Below are 17,576 nucleotides of genomic sequence, written 5' to 3'. Positions count from 1 at the left end.
GCAACTGTGCTCACAACCGCGGCTCGGATCTGATCCCTTGGCAGGGAGACCAAAAAGGGGAAAAAAAAAACTTTTTTTAATTATAGTTGATTTGCAATGTTGTACCAATTTCTGCTGTGCAGCAAAGCGACCCAGTCATACAAATACATACATTATTCCCAGAGGGAATAAACACCTAGGTTTTTTTTACTTAAAAAATAGTTTACTTATATTATCTTCTAACTTTTTCTTTTCTTAAGGAAAAAGCCCGAGGCATCTGTTCCCTCTAGAATACATTGCGGGTCCCCGCCGGGTGCACCTCCAAGACCCAGGGGCCCTTCCCCCCCCCCCCCCCGCCGCCGCGTCAGAAGCGCTTCTGCAGGCAGCAACCCCTCCCAGGGGCGGGAAGGTCTCCCCGCAGCCGCCTGGGGTCGCGGCCGAGCCCCGGGGCCCGGACTCTGGGCGCCGGCTCCCCGCCCCCAGCAGGGCGCGCGCTGATAGGAGGGGGCCGGGGCTCGGCCCAGGGCGGCAGGCGTACACAGACGGTTGCACAGGAAATTTCAAAACGGGTTTCCTCTCCACCTACCCCGAGTGTCCAAGGCGCCGCTGAGCCTGGAAGTGGCCTTGGGGACTTGGTCCGGCGGGCGTGCAGCCGGCTCGCCATGGATCCTGCGCCGCGAGCCTGGGGGCCGCTCGGGACGCTGGCCCCGGGGCCGTTCGCCCACACAGACCCCGGCTCGCTCAGGGGCCACAGGACGCCGCTTCCTGACCCCCGGCTCTGAAGCACAGCTGCCGCCCTCCGACCCGGTGGCGTCTACACCGCGGACGCGCCCCGCCGCTGCAGCCGCGGCCGGTGCAGGTGAGTTCATGGCCGTTTCCTTATGGACGTGCCTCGTCTGCAACGAGGGAGGGTCGCGGGGAGGGTCTCACGCGAGCTGGGAGCGAGGCTGCGTGCCCTCTCCTCTCCCGGGTGCAGACGGGCTAGAAAATCGTCCAGAAAGGCACGCGCAGCCACGGGCACTGGGCGCGGAGGCGCTGGCCCGCTCCCTCTCGTGCAAAAGCCTCCGGGAACACACCTGCACCCAGGTGAGCCCCGAAGGCGGCGGCGCCCGGGGCCTGAGTCCGGGGGGACGCTCCGAGCAGCGGACGCCTCCGGCTCGCTCACACGCCCAGCTTCTCGGGGCGTTTTGGAAGCTGAGGCAGACAGTCTGCGGAGCAGGGCCGCCCCACGTGCCGCCTGGCGGCTGCCCAGCGCCACCCGGGCCGTCTGCGCCTCGGGGTCACGCCTGACTAAGAGGAATGACGGAGCGCGTGGTTCTGCTTCCAAACTGAGGAGGGGTTTTTCTCTCCTCGGTCGTGTGGTCGCGTTTGCGCAGCCCTTGTGGTCAGAGGCGGCCGGCACCCCCCGGAGCAGGCGGGGCGAGGGGAGGGGACGCACGGAGCCCGGGCGGGGCCTCGCCGCCGTCGCCTCGGGGTGAGAAGCCGAGCGAGGGGTCCGGCGCCTGGGGCCGGACGTGAGCTCCAAGGGTGCTTTTGAGACGCTGCCGCGCTGCCGCTGCCGAGATGGTGACTTTATCTCGTTTGTTCGGGCCTTGCCAAGGTCGGTGTGGATGGAGGGATGGGGTGCGCCCCCTGGACGCGGTCCCCCGAACCCTGGCGGCCCCGCCCCTCCAGGAGGAGGGACCAGGCCCAGGGAAGAGTCCGGGGTGAGGATGGGGTGTGTGCGCTGGGTGGAGGGAGCCTTGGGGCGGTCCCGGAGGAAAGCTGCAGGGTGAAGGCGGGGCAGGAGGGTGCTGTGGGCCAGGCCGGGCGGAGCCGCGGGGCTGTGTTCACAGCAGGTGGTGCTGGCCTGATACCCGAGGGAGGCCCGTGAATGACAGGGGGCTGAGAATAGGGAACCCTGGACTTTAACAGCCGTGGTGGGCGGCTGGCCATTGTTTATGCGGGACAGCAGGACCCCAGGATCCCCGACCAAGCGAGGAGGTGCCAGAAGAGAGGGACAAAGCAGGTGTTGGGGCAGGATGGAGGGCCAGGGACACGGGGTCGGGGCACAGCTCTGCCGTGACACGAGTGATGTCCAGGCTGGGTGGTCCTGCCAGGCCTTGTGGGGTGTGGAGCGGCCTCTCCACTCTCCACCCACCAGGTGCCAAAATCTCCCTCTCCCCCAAGTTGGGACAACCGGAAATACACCCCCCTCCAGGCGTTGTCCTATGTCATGGGGTCGGAGGGACAAAATCGCCCCAGCCACAAGCCCAGATAGATGATAGATAAATAGATAGATAGATAGATAGATAAGGTATAAATGGCAGGTAAATAGATAAATTAGATGATCCATAAGTAGGTAGATTGTCCATAGATAGATGCGATAGATCCACTGACCTGAGAGATGGAGAGACCGAAAAGTAGCTGATAGGTGGATAGACAAAGAGGTTACAGATAAATCAGACAGGTGATGGCTACTTAGATGACTGCTAGACAGATGGTAGAGGGGCTGACGGATGGATAGATAAGTAGGTGGTTGATTGGTCCATATTCGATAGATGATAGGTATACAGATATATAGATGATATATAGGTGGTGGATGGATCAATAGACAGATGACAGCTAATGGATGGATGGATAGACAGATAGACGGAGAGATGAGTGATGGATGGATAGACAGATGGGAGGGTAGATTGATAATGGATAGATGGATGATGATAGACGGATGCATCATGGGTGGATCCACAGGTGGGTGGATAGATAGATTATGGATGGATGGACAGGTAGATGAATGATGGATGGAGAGACAGAAGGACAGATAGAAGGCTGTCATGGTAAGGAAGGGTTCTCAACTCAAACCACTGGCAGTTTAGACGAGATAATTTGGGGGTGTCATGCGCCCTGTGGGTATTGAGCAACAGCAACTCTGTTCCCACCCACCAGATATCAGTAGCACCCCCACAAACCATGACACCCCAAACGGTCCCCAGCCATTGTCCAGTGTCCTCTGTGGAGCAGAACGGCCCCCAATTCAGGGCCCCCAGGGAAAGGATGAGAAGGGCCATGGGATGGTGACCCAGGGGGCTGGGCAGAGAAGCAGGGCCCTGTCACAGCCCCTGGGTCCTGGGGGGAGAAGCGGGTGGGACCGCTTTCTCCCATTTCTTAATCTGAGCTGTGCACTCCTGCCCCTATAACCTAATAATTTCAGGTAAAAAGACCCCGGGACAGGGCACAGAGATGGTGTGTATGGCATAAGCAGAATACCCCTCAGGCAGCCCATGTCTGGAGGGAAACGGGCCAGGCTTCATCCCCCACCATCCCCAGAAAGGCCCTGGCATATGTGTGTGTGTGTGTCACCCGCATAGCATGGGATCACCTCATCTGCCCAAGAGCCAGACATTGGCGCCAACAAGTGGCATTTTTACTGACGAAATGGGAACAGCTGGAAGACTGTGGTAACATCCCATGCTATAAAGGGAACAGAGGAAGTGGGTGGATTGGGAGATGCCTCCTCTCCCAGCCGCCTGGTCACTCGCTGCCACGGGTGTGGCGCATCTGCCAGGATGGGCAGTCTCCTCCGAGGACCTGCGGTGGGAGGCCTGGTCTCCAGGTGTTTGCGTAATAGGCACGCGTGCCAGGGTGGGACGGGCTGAGGTCACTCCTATCCTCGAGTCCCAGGCAGACCAGCAGGCAGGCGAGGGGTAGGATCAGAGATAACCCCTTAGTCATAGTGACAGGGAACAAAGGGGCAGGCTGCCTGCATGAGCTGTGACCTTGTTGGTAAGGGACATGGGCTCAGTTTGTTGGAGGATGGATGGATGGATGATGGGTGGGTAGTAGGTGGATGGATGGATGAGTGGCAGATAGAAGGATAAATAGAGGCATGGATGGATGGATAGTAGATTGATAGATGGGTAGATGGATGGATGAATGGATGGATGGATGGATTTATGATGAATGGATGATGGGTGGATGGATGGATGATGGATGGATGATGGATGGATGGGTGAGTGAGTGAGTGGACAAACGAGTGGATGGTTCAAAGAATGGATGGATGAATAGATTGATGGATGACTGGATGAATAGATGGATAGATGGATGGATGATGGATGGATGATGGATGGATGGATGCATCATGGATGGATGGATGGATGGATGATGGATGGATGGATGATGGATGGATAGATGGATGGATGATGGATGGATGGATGCATCATGGGTGGATGGATGGGTGGATGGATGGATGATGGATGATGGATGGATGGATGATGGGTGGATGGATGGATGGATGGATGGATGAATGGATGGGTGGATGGATGGATGATGAATGGATGGATGCATGATGGATGGATGCATGATGGATGGATGGATGGGTGGATGGAGGGATGGAGGGATGATGGATGATGGATGATGGGTGGATGGATGGGTGGATGGAGGGATGGAGGGATGATGGATGATGGATGATGGGTGGATGGATGGATGATGGATGGATAGATGGATGGATGATGGTGGATGGATGGATGGGTGAGTGAGTGGATCAATGAGTGGATGGTTGAAAGAACGGATGGATGAATAGATCAATGGATGACTAGATGAATAGATGGATAGACGGAAGGAAGAATAGTGAAGGAATGGACAGATAAAACAGGAGAGAAGGCTGGTTCCCAGTGAATTCCCCCGAAATCGTGTTTGGGGGCAGCTGTAACAAACCTCCACAAACGGAGTGTCTTAAAACACCAGAATTGTGTCCTCTCACATTCTGGAGGCTGGAACGCCAAGGTTCCTGCAGGGCTGGCTCCTTCTAGAGGCACCAGGGAAAGGTCCTTCCTGTCTCTTCCAACCTCTGAGGGCTGCAGGCATCCTTGGCGGGGCCACCTCCCTCCCATGTTTGTGTCCATCTCTATGCAGCCATCTTCCCTCTGCATTTCTGTGTCTTCTCTTAGAAGGACGCCAGTCATCTCGGGTTAGTGAGGGGCCCCCCAGTGGCTGTTTCTGTGTCTCTGTACCTTCTCTTCTCATGAAGACCCCCGCCGTGTGCACTAGACCACCGTCATGATTAACCAACGTCCTGACTTAAATGGCACCTGCATTACGTCTTCAAAGACCCTATTTCCAAGGAAGGCCACCTCCCCGGGTACCGGGCTTCAACACGGCTCAAAGAAATTCTCCGTGAGCCTCGGCGTCCTCACCCTTACCCGAGGAGGAGGAGTGCATTGGCTGGCTGGCTGGCTGTGGTCCCCACTCCCGCACCCTCACTAGGTCCTGGACCCGTGCCCCACAGGTTCTAGCAGGTGGAGCTGCACACATGCCTCCCCCCTCCCTGCGGTCCACCGGCTCTCGAGCACCTGCCCGAGGCCACCTGTGTGCCCTGCTCTGCAGAAGGCATGGGGGGAAGAGAGCTGCTGCCTGCAGCGAGCCTGGGTGGACTCAGGGACCCCGCTGCTTGGCTACCCTGCGGGACCCAACTCTCCGTCGTCACCATGGTGCCGGGGAGGGTGCTGAGCAGAGCTGGGATTAGGGTAAAGCCAGACAGGGGCTGAAATGCCCAGAAACGCCGTCACGGAAGCAAGTGTCGCTGTGTTGGTTGTTTTCGGGTGTGGCGGTGAACGTCACGTCCCCTAAAATTCCCTGCTGCGAATCCAGGCCAAAGGCATCTAGAACCTTCATTGTTGTGCCACCACCACCTCCATCGAATTCTAAAGCATGTCCGTCAGGACCTTCTCAAAGGCACCCAGCCCGTCCGCAGTCTACACTGCCTGCTATGATGACAGCTCTTGTTCCTATTATTATCATTGCTCTATGCATGGGGATGTTGAGCTTTCTCTCTGATTATTTAAAGCTAAAATAGTATCTAAATAAGTATTTAAAGCTAAAATGGTATTTAAAATTTAAATAGTATTTAAGTAGTGTTTAAAATGTAAGTATTTAAAGCTAAAATAGTGTTTAAGTAAGTGTTTAAACCTAAAATATGAGTTCCCATCGTCGCTCAGGGGTAACGAACCTGACGAGTGCCCATGAGGCCGCGGGTTCGATCCCTGGCCTCGCTCAGTGGCTTAAGGATCCTGTGTTTTCTGTGAGCTGTGGTGTAGACCGGCAGCTGCAGCTCTGATTCGACCCCTAGCCTGGGAACCTCACATGCTGTGGGCGCGGCCTTAAAAAGACAAAGTCAAGATAAATACATAAAGCTCCAGCAGCCGTCCACGTGGGGGTGACAACATTCTATGATGAAGCGAGGGCGGCGTGAGCAGCAGAGGGCAAGGGCACCACAGGCCACTGCATCTGCCCTTTGAGCCGCGGAGCTGTGACTGCAGTTAACCCAGAAAGGAAAGCAAACTGTCCCCTCCGACACCCCCACTCTTACTTCCTCATCCCAGGCTATAAACACCGTGCGGGCGCATTTGAGCCTCGCGGTTCCTGCAGGTTCTGACTCACAGGAAGCCCGCGGAGCGCGCCCTGGAGAGCCCAGCACCCGCGGCCGGTGGCCACGGCTGGCTGGTTTCCTTCCCGATCCCCCGGGGCTGGCTCGCTGCTAAACCAGCACCCGACCGCCCCGCCCGTTGCCTGTTCTAAACAATCATGCAAATGTTGGACAGCAGGTTTCTGCACGTGGGGGGTGGGGACGTGGCTTTGAGCAGCATCCTCCCTCCTGCGGCGGTGGCTTTGGTGGCTTTGCTGTTCCTGAGCTGCCTCGGGGGTGGGTCCCTGCTGGCCGCCCCGTGAAGACATCAGGACTCATCCAGGTTGCCGTGGATGGAGACGGACCCCACGAGAGAGATGCAGGGGGACCAGGGAGCGGGGCGGTGGGGGGGACCAGAACTCCTGAGGACAGGAGAGAAGCTTGGGGACCGGCAAGAGATTGAGGAGCAGAGAAAACGTTGGGGAATCAGAGAGAATATTGCGGACCAGAGAGAAACTGGGGAGCCAGAAAAATGATGGGGCCACTGGAGAGGTTCCTGAGAACCAAGAATACTCGAGAGCAGGGATTTTTGAGGGGAGCCAGAAAGGTTACGGCAAACATTCTGGCCTCACCCCCCAGCCCTGGGACACGTCATCGGGTCCTGGCCACGGCTGAGCACGCTTTCCCGAGAACGTGAACAGGCCACGCGTGTCCAGCGTGACACGGCCTCGGAGGGTTTGGTCTGCGTCCAAGCCCCGGGCATGAATTAGCCTCAGATCCTCTTTTTCTGCTGAAAGTGCTTTCCATTTTGCTCAGAGCCTCAGAAAACTTCCGTAGTGGGTCCTGGGACTCGGCGGGGGTGGGCCGACATCAGCCCCCAGCCACGTGCGGGGGCTTCCCGTAGGGCCCGGACATGGGGTGGGGGCTGGTGGCCCCTGCACGTGGGGGCTGCCATCCACGTGGCACACGCACGGCTTGTCCTCAGAGGCTCTGCCAGCCCGGGTGTTGAGCCTTACCTCCCCCCAGCACAAGGGAGCCCCCGCTCGCCACCACCATGCTCACCTGTCCACCAGGTGTGCACAGGGCCCGTTTCCCCACATCTCGCCCCTCACCTGGCACCTGCCCAGGGGCCCCATCCCAGCACTGCACAGTCCATGTGCTGGATGGGGGCTGACCAGTCATCTCGATTTGCCGGGGAAGCAGGAAGCTCTGGGCAGAGGGCGGAGCTCTGGGGGCTAAATGGGGACCGTTGTGAGGAATGGAAACAATTGATCACCCTGGGGTGGGGGCTGAATGACGGAGCCCCAAACTACGGCCTTGTCCTCATGCCCAGACCCCAGGAACGGGCGCTCATGTGGACAAAGGGTCTGTGCAGAGGTGATGAAATGAGGGATCTGGGAGGAGGTCCTCCTGGATGAGGGGGGCCCTCCATCCAGGGACAGTGTCCTCCTGAGAGACACAAGAGGAGACCCGGACACAGAGCAGAAGCCACGGGAAGACAGAGGCAGAGACGGGAGGGAGGCGGCCACCAGCCCAGGGCCGCCGGGAGCCCCCAGAAGCTGGCAGAGGCGAGAAGAACCCTCCCCTGGAGCCTCCAGGGGGAGCTAGTGTGGGTCCTTTGCTCCAGCAGCCCCTGGACGTTCATGTTCTAGACTGTGCCCTGGACCCACAAGCCCTGTGACCATTGAGCCTCCTGTCAATTCTACTGACTTGTCAGCGGTGATGGTCCCTGGGTTAGGGGCTGGGAGGAAGAAGGAGGGCAGAGCGGCCCTGAAATTCTCAAGGGGCCTTGGGAGAGTCTTTCTATCTCCCCACCTCGGTCTCCGCTGTGTGCCGTGGCCTCTGGATCGCTGCCGTTGCCTGGCCCCTCCATCCTTCTCAGACTTTCACCCCAGGCTCAGCTCCTCCTGCTTCTGGCTGGGAAACTTCGAGGCCATGGGCACATTGAGGAAGCCCCACACCCGTGGCCCCACAAATGTGGGCTATGCGGATAATGGCTGAGGGGATGGAGATGACACAGCCCTGGTCCTACACTGACCACAGACTGACCGCGAGGACCTCACGCCATCCGGGGGCCGTAACAAGGATCAGACCACCAGCCACTCCTGCCCTCCCTCTCCAGACATCCCAGCACAGTCAGGAGACCCCACGGAGGGGTCCACCTCAGCACACCTGGTGGACGCGCACCTGGTCGAACGGCATAGGCTGACTGTCCAGGACACTGAGGACACCGGGGCTTCCCAAAGGATCAGGAGACGCTCAGTAGTCTTGTCATGGAAAATCAGAGTCCGTTGTGTGGATTGCAGTGGTTTAGGGCCCCGGCCAGCTTTCTCGTCCTCAGCACTGTGGGCATTTGGGGCCAGAGGGTGGCCCGGTGGGGGGCGTCCTGTGCTGTGTAGGAGGCTGTGTCACGTCCCTGGTCTCCACCGTCCATACGCCAGGAGGACCCTCTCCCAAGTGGGAGCAACCGAAAGTGTCCCCAGACAGCACCTAGTGTCCATCTGATGACCCTGTTATGAGCCACTGTGGTAGGTTGATAGCAGGTGATTAGGTAGATAGATAGATGATAGGTAGATAGGTTGAGATAGACAGACAGACAGGTAGATAGATAAACAGATAGATAGACAGACAGGCAGATAAACAGATAGATAGGTAGATGGCTAAATGAGTGTAGAGGCATGGGTGGACGAACAGAGGGATAGATACATAGAAAAATAGATATGGACAGATAGATAAGTGGATGAAAAGACAGATGGACAGATAGATAGATACTGAAATGGATGTTTGATAGATAAAAGATACACATGATGGCTGCACGGATGAATAGATGAACGCATGGAGAGGGATGGATGGACGGAGGGAGGGAGGGAGGGATGGAGGGAGGGAGGGAAGGATGGAAGGAAGGATGGATGATGGATGGATGATGGATGGATGGAGGGATGGATGGATGGATGGAGGGATGGATGGAGGGATGGACGGATGGAGGGAGGGATGGACGGATGGAGGGATGGATGGAGGGAGGGATGGATGGATGGATGGATGGATGGATGGAGGGATGGATGGATGGATGGAAGGGTGGATGGATGGAGGGATGGAGGGATAGATGATGGATGGATGGAGGGATGGATGGATGGAGGGAAGGATGGATGGATGATGGATGGATGGAGGGGTGGATGGAGGGACGGAAGGATGGATGGAGGGATGGAGGGATGGAGGGATGGATGGAAGGGTGGATGGATGGAAGGGTGGATGGATGCAGGGATGGAGGGAGGGATGGACGGATGGACGGATGGAGGGAGGGATGGACGGATGGAGGGATGGAGGGATGGATGGAAGGGTGGATGGATGCAGGGATGGAGGGAGGGATGGAGGGATAGATGATGGATGATGGATGGATGGATGGATGGATGATGGATGGATGGATGGAAGGGTGGATGGATGGAGGGATGGATGGATGGATGGAAGGATGGATGGATGGATGGATGGATGGATGGATGGATGGAAGGGTGGATGGATGGAGGGATGGATGGAGGGGTGGATGGATGGATGATGGATGGATGGATGGATGGATGATGGATGGATGGATGGATGAATGGATGGATGGATGATGGATGATGGATGGATGGATGATGGATGGAAGGGTGGATGGATGCAGGGATGGAGGGAGGGGTGGAGGGATGGAGGGATGGAGGGATAGATGATGGATGGATGGAGGGAAGGATGGATGGATGATGGATGGAAGAATGGATGGAGGGATGGATGGAGGGAAGGAGGGAGGGATGGAGGGATGGATGGATGGAAGGAGGGAGGGATGGATGATGGATGGATGGATGATGGATGGATGGAGGGATGGAGGGATAGATGATGGATGGATGGAGGGATGGAGGGATGGCTGATGGATGATGGATGGATGGGTGGAGGGATGGATGGAGGGAAGGAGGGAGGGATGGAGGGATGATGGATGGGTGGATGGGTGGATGGATGGAAGGATGGATGGAGGGAAGGAGGGAGGGATGGATGATGGATGGATGGATGATGGATGGATGGAGGGATGGAGGGATAGATGATGGATGGATGGAGGGATGGAGGGATGGATGGATGGATGATGGATGGGTGGATGGGTGGAGGGATGGATGGAGGGAAGGAGGGAAGGATGGAGGGATGGATTCTATAGAGAGAAACAGAGGGTGGACAGATAGACGGTAGGTACTTAGATGATATGTGCTGGAGAAAAGGTAGAGAGACGATAGATGAACAGATGGATGGACAATGAGTGGAGAGAGAGATGGATACATTGTAGAGAGGGAGGTAGAGAACGGATACATAGACACATAGATGATAGAGACGCAGACGGATGGGTGACAGATGAAAGATAAATGACAGACGACAGATGATCAGTGGATAGTGGATAGAAAGTCTCTCAGGCCAGGTCAAGGTCCCTCGGGGACACGGGGGCTGGAGGACTGATGGGGCGTCCTGTGCACGCTGAGGGGCTGAGCAGCGTCTCTAGTCTCCGCCCTCCGGATGGGAACATTCCCCTCCAGGGGCGACACCTGGAAACCACTCCCGACCTTGGCGAGCGGGCCCTGCTGAAAGCCCTTGACAGACACTCGGCCTGGCTGAACAGCTACATCCGTGGGCTGCATCTCGTGGGCTGACCGCCCACAGTTTTGAGGGATGCTGGGGCCTCTCGTCTTGACCAGTAAGTCAGCACGCGTTGTATCGAAGCCGACACACCGTGACGGAGCCCAGCCTTCGTCCTGCCCCAAACCCACAGCGTGTCTGTCTGGGGCTCCACCGCGGGGTCACGTTCTGGTCCTGGGGGACACTGTGGTCGTGGGCGGTGAGGACACGTTGTGGGCCTCTAGGATCCTGAGTGGCGGGGCCGGGTCTGGCCTTGCCAGGAGCAGGGGTGTGCGGGGGGCCCGGCGTGGCTCCGAGCCTGCCGCCAGGTGTATGCGCTGTGTGTCTGACCGTGGCCACCCCATGACCTAATGACCTAACCTCAATTTCCTCTTCCATCAAACAAGAAAAATACCACTTTCTCATGGCAAGAAGGCTGCACCAACACACACGCCTCTGAAGACATCTGTCTACAGGCCTCCTCCTCTCTGTGGAGGGCCTCTATCCCTCCGAGCCTCGGTTTACCAATCCCCACAATGGGTCCACGGCCGCACCTGGGCCTTGACGGTCACATGAGCACGTGCCTCCATCATGGGACACGTGGTAAATTTGGAAACGCTGATTCGTGGCTCAGTGATGATCTTCTGGTACTGCGGCTTGGTGAGGCCCCGACGCTGGCCCACTCGTGGTGGCAGTTTATCTTCTCTGGGCCTCAGAGGGCGGCTGCATCAAGGTGACCTGGTCCAAGCCTGTTGGCTGCATCAAGGTGACCTGGTCCAAGCCTGTGGGATACCCCCAGCCCCTGTCTAGGAGACCTGCCCCATCTCTCCACGTTCTAGAGCCTCCTGGCCCCCGGCAGGAGGTTGTGCATGAGACGGGGGTCTCTGATGCTTGTGATGGTGGCGCAGGGCTCCTTGGATCCACAGCGTCTCTGATTCGAACCTCGCCCAGGACAGACCTGTCTCTCTCCTTGGCCTTGCCCCACTCCCGGCGCCCCCACGTCTCTGATGCCTCCAGAAAAATCATGTCTAATCGTCACCCCATACCCCGTCCCTTCCGTGGCCCTGATTCGTCCTGTGGGCTTTGAAGTTACCTGGTTCTGCTGTTGACTGACTGTCTTGCTGAAGTTCTGGGCGATCCAGTGGTAGGATAACGGGATGGGGGGGGGTTCAGCTGTGACAGGGAGGTGTCTCCGGAAGGCAGGGGTCCCAGAAATGAGAGAGAGAGGGAGAGAGACGTGTTCCCCTCCACGCTGGGGGGAATGAGAACATCATCCAAGGTCTTGCTTCTCCGAAGGTTCAGCTGTAAGTCAGCTTCTCCCAAGAAGTAGGCTGTGGTGCTGCGTTTCATGTGTCAGCTCTGTGGGCCGGGAGGTGCCCAGACGTTTGGTGACTCGGGGTGTGTCTGGGAGGGTGTTTCTGGATGAGTGGAACATCCGAGTCAGTGGGCAGAAGGGAGCAGATGGCCCTTCCCGGGCTGGGTGGGCCCCGGTCCGTCCCCCTATTTGCTGACGACCTGAGTAGCACCAAAGTCCAAGTAAGGAAGAAAGAGCCGTCTCTGCCCGACCATCTCGGAGCGGGACAGCAGTCTTCTCCGACAGAGGCCCTGTTGGCTCTCCTGGGTGTCTGCAGTATAGACAGCACGTCCTGGGACCTCGTGCCCTCTGTAATCATGGGAGCCAGTTCCTTATCATGCATGCCCTGCACCCTGTGTTTCTCTGCAGAAGACTAATACAAGGACCAAAAGGATGGATGGATGGATGGATGGATGGATGGATGGATGGATGGATGCATGTATATTTATCTGTAGATGATAGAGGAACAGATAGTAGAGATAGATGACAGATATTGAAAGATACATCGTGGATGGATGGGTGGGTGGATGGATGCATGGATGCATAGATCTATATTCAGCTACGGATGATAGAAAGATAGATCCTAGAGAAAGACAGAGATAGATTAAACAGATAGATGGCAGACAGAGCCACATCGTGCATCGATGGATGGATAGAGGTGCAAGATAGATGATAGATTTACATATCTGTATTTTTCTACAGATTAGGGAAATAAAGATATAACATGGATGGATGGATCAATAGATAAGCTGGATGGTAGATGATGGGTGTATATATCTTTATAGATGATAGATCAGATATCTACACTTATCTATAGATTAGACAGATATCAGATGTATAGATGGTAGATATAGAAGGATGGATGGATGGACAGACAAGACAGGGGACAGATGATGGGTGTTTATATCTGTATCCATAGATAATAGAGATGAGATAGACAGATGAGAGAGAGAGAAATTGAAGGAATTGGCTCATGTGGTTGTGAGAGATGGAAAGTCCCCATTCTGCAGGGTAGACCAGGAGTCTGGAGCCCCGGGGGGTGAGGCAGTGCTGCACCCTGACTCTGGGATCTGTCTGGAGGCAGAAATCCCTCTTCTTTGGAGGCTCTCCGTCTCTTTTCTCTAAAAGCCTTCAACTGATTAGACAAGGCCCACCCACATTCTGGAAGGTCATGTTTTACTCAAAGTTCAAGAATTTCAATGTGAAGCCCATCTTAAAAAAAAACCAACACCTTTGAAGCAACATCTAGACTGGTGTTTGATCCCATATGTGGAGGACACTGTGGTCCAGCCTCACGGACCCATAAATCTCACCGGCTCAGTTTGGTAGCAATTCACCTGGACAACGCCTGGGCCCTGGGGCCACGCTCAGGGCTGACCCTGCCTCTCAGAGCCGTGTCTGGCCCCCGGGGTCCGACCAGCCCTCCCCGTGTCCTCCAGAGGGCCTCGGATCGAATGCCCATCCTGGGTTTCTGTGGGCAACTTTATGGGTCCTGCTGGTCTCCACTCAGCTGCCCCCTCGATGCTCTTCTGTGGCTGTGGACACTCGCAGGGCCTACCCCTGCCCCAGAGAACGGCGAGTGCCCAGAAAATGGAAACGCCGAGGACTCCACCGTGTAACGCTCGTGAGGCACCGGGCCACGGGGACGTGGCTGAGCTTCTGGTCACTGTGGCAGCAACAGAGAAGGGTCCTGCGGGTTCGCGGCGGGCAGCTCATCCCAGATGGCATCTGGGCGTGAGGGAGCGCGTGTTCCGTTGTGTTGTCCAAGCCTTTGTGTGGATCTAGTGCTTCCTTTCTTTGTCTCTCCCTGTTGTGGGCCACAAGTGACCTACAAGCCCTTGCAGGAAGCCACGGCGGACGCCACCATGACGTGGCACGAGGACCCGGGAGCGTGGCTCCAAGAAGGCCAGGAAGGGGCTTTGTTCCGTAGCATAGATTTCTCTTCTCAATTTAGAAACGGGAAGCCACGCAAGAACGCGATACGCCAGGAGTTTCACACCGTGGCCACGAGGAGGGACAAGGACCTCCCGTCCGGGGCAAATCCGACCCCGCATCTGAGAAGCCTCCGAAGGCTGTGGCCAGAGGCAAAGGGAAGTCCCCTTCAGTCTTCAGAGATGCGTCGGAGATGTCAGGACAGAGAGCCTCGATTTTTCGATGCCCGCCACGGTGAATGCCAGGAACTCCGGCCAGCGAAGGGGGCTCGTGATCAGCACCCCAAGATAGGCGGGAAGGCACGTGGCGGGGCCCTCGCTCCGCCCTTCTTGGAAAGATAAAGATCTGCTTCGCGGGACCTTCCCAATTGCGAAAGGCGCGGTGCCCTGGCCTGCACGTCGTACCCAGGAAACCCAGCCCTTCAGCACCGAGAGGCCCTGCTGGTTCATTGCGGGTGTGGCCGGGGCCTCACGTTCTGCGACGGCACATCTCAGCCTGCAGCACGGAGAAACCTGAGCGCCCCGAGGGAAGCCGCTGGCCATCCATTCGGGGGGACCCCAACGGAAGAGCCGGGCACCCGGCTAGGCCCCCTTCCACCGCGGGAGCCCTGGCGGGTTGCTGCCCCACGCGTGGCTTCCCGGAGGATCTCCGTGTATCCCTGGCCATGTTCAGCAGCTGCCTTCGGGAAAGGATGGAAGTGGGACCTCTGCGGAGGTCTCCCTGCGGTCAACTTTTTTTTTCTTTTTCATTTTAGGGCGACACCCGAAGCATATGGAGGTTCCCAGGCTGGGGGTCGAATTAGAGCTACAGCTTCCAGCCTACGCCTCAGCCACAGCCACTCCGGATCCTTAACCCCCTGAGTGAGGCCAGGGATTGAACCTGCATCCTCACAGGTTGGCTTCTTTACCTGCTGAGCCACCGCAAGAACTTCTTACACTTTCCCTTAAATATTAAACAAAAGAAAATTAAAAAAATTCTCTGCAGTTTGAATGCAACTCCAAGGAGTTCCCGTGTGGCTCAGCAGCTAAGGATCCAGCATTGTCATGGCTGTGGCTCAGGTCCCTTCAACAGTTCAGGTTGAATCCCTGGCCCAGGAACTTCTGCATGCCACGTGCATGGTCAAAAGTAAAGAAATACAAATTAAAAAAACAAATATGGAATTCCTGCTCTGGCTCGGTGGGGTAAGAACCTGGCATCGTATTCATGAGGTTGCAGGTTTGATCCCTGGCCTTGCTCCGTGGGTTAAAGATCCAGCGTTGCCATGAGCTGTGGTGTCAGCCAGCAGCTGCAGCTCCGATTCGACTTCTAGCCTGGGAACCTCCATAGGCCACAGGTGCGGCCCTAAAAAAGACAAAAATATTTAAAAAGCAAACCAACAAAAAAGAAATACATGCCAGTCGGAGAAACTTTTAGCATTCTGAGGGAACAGGAGAAAAGCAAGCGCCTCCCCGCCGCCCAGGACAGATCCTACCACTTGGCTCATGGCCCCAGCAACGCCCAGCAAAGGAGACGCCCACCCTTGTAACATCCAAGCTGGGGATCCCTAACCCAGTGGGGCCCACGTCCCCACTCCGGGAGGCACCTGTGCTGAGGGTTGGGGGCTGATTCAGATGCAGGTGCTCAGGGCCCCCTCCTGGACCCGCAATACGGCAAAGGACAGAGAGCCGCCAGTGGGCCACACGCACTCTTTCCAATGCGATGGCATCGTTTCCCTGGGATGTGCAACACGTGCCAGGTGAATCTCGGGGGTGGGAGTTTGGCACCATCTTGTTCAAAGCTGCGGCGTGGTACCCCGTGACTCAGCAACGGGTTACGTGAAAAACCTCAGCGTTCTGGCTCGAGAGCGTGGGGTCCTGGTCCTAAACGACCCTGTACAATGTGCAGGAGACTCAAAGGTTGTTAAAAAGCTCGCGGGACAGACGAGCGGCCGGCTCTGCCCATCTTTAGTCTGGATGTTCCTTTCTGTGACGTGCATAGGAAAACCATGGCCGTGATTCATCGCATTCAGGAAGTAACGTCCGGTACACATTTTTACTTTATTTTTAAAAAAATGTCAAAGTAGAGTTGATGCCCAATGTGTGGCAATTTCTGCTGTGCAGCCAAGTGATCCCGTCATAATATGTATCCATCCCCTTTCTCAGAGTCTCCTCCACCCGGGTCCATCCCAGGAGACTGGCTAGAGGTCCCTGTGCCGCACAGCAGGACCTCGTGGCCTCTCCATCCGCAATGTCCTGGTTCGCATCTACCAACCCCAAACCCCCCATCCAGCCCACTCCCTCCTCCTCCCGCTTGGCAACCACCAGTCTGTTCTCCATGTCCGTGAGTCCGTCTCTGTTTTGTAGAGAGGTTCCTTTGTGCCGTGGTTTAGCTTCCACATAGAAGAGATTGCCTATGGTATGTGTCTTGCTCCGTCTGACTTGCCTGCCTTCGTATGAGAATGTCTGGTTGCCTCCACGTTGCTGCCAGTGGCATGCTTTTGTGCTTTTTTACGGCTGAGTAATATTCCACGGTGTATACAGGCCACATCGTCTTAATCCATTCCTCTGTCGGTGGCCATTTAGGGGGCGGCCACGTCTCGGCTGTTGTGCCTAGTGCTGCTGTGACCATGGGGGGTGCACGTTTCTTTTTGAATTTGACTTTCGTGGGGTTGCTGAGTCATGTGGGAGTTCTACATTCGGTTTTCCGAGGACTCTCCATCGTGTCGTCCACGGTGGGCTGCCCCAAGTTCCACGCCCACCAGCAGTGCACGAGAATCCCCTCCTCGCTCTCATCTTTCACTGTCCTGGCTCAAGGGCTGTAGTATTTTGATGGGACTCTGATCAGTTTTCATCTGAGGACCACTTAGCAGAGACCTTTCAGCCCACAGGGCCCCATCGCACAGGAAGTGACACCCACGTGGACGTGTCCGGGCCACACCCACTTTTATTGTTTTGAGTTGAACGGGGTGGGGGGGTGATACACAAAAGACTTTCCAACGTAGGTGGATGCGACCCTAGGAAGAGACCATTAAAGTGGTTAAAATGAAAGCCAAGTTCAGGAAGGGAAGGGGGGGTAGGGTGACTTTTTGAAAAAACCCCATGAAAGGAATAGTGTGAAATTCTTCACACTTTAAAAGGAGCGTCCCTGTGGGCAGAGTGCGGACAGAGTGAGGGTCTCTGAGCGACTGCCCAGCGCTCGGGGGGCCCTTGTCTTCAGCGACGGGATTGTTCACGGCGAGTCGGACACTGTCTGCATCCTTTAAAAGGTAAATTAGTAGCTGTCAACGTTGAAGTTGGTTTAGCCTGCACAGAGAAGGTTATTTGTGGTGGT

General features: G+C 56.4%; 1 protein-coding gene across 1 annotated transcript in view; it reads left to right on the top strand.

Moving 5' to 3' along the window:
* The first annotated feature begins 453 nt into the window (after window positions 1-453).
* The window catches only part of P2RY8 (purinergic receptor P2Y8), a 50,786-nt gene continuing 33,663 nt past the window's right edge, over window positions 454-17,576 (top strand). The window contains exon 1 of the mRNA XM_021081375.1: window positions 454-838. The gene's annotated coding sequence lies outside the window, so the exon portion shown is untranslated. The remainder of the gene's footprint in view (window positions 839-17,576) is intronic.

Source organism: Sus scrofa, unplaced genomic scaffold, assembly GCF_000003025.6.
Source record: "Sus scrofa isolate TJ Tabasco breed Duroc unplaced genomic scaffold, Sscrofa11.1 Contig1537, whole genome shotgun sequence".
In the NCBI taxonomy this organism is placed as follows: domain Eukaryota; kingdom Metazoa; phylum Chordata; class Mammalia; order Artiodactyla; family Suidae; genus Sus; species Sus scrofa.
The sequence above is the reverse complement of the archived record's forward strand: the minus strand, read 5'-3'. Positions and strand labels throughout refer to the sequence as shown.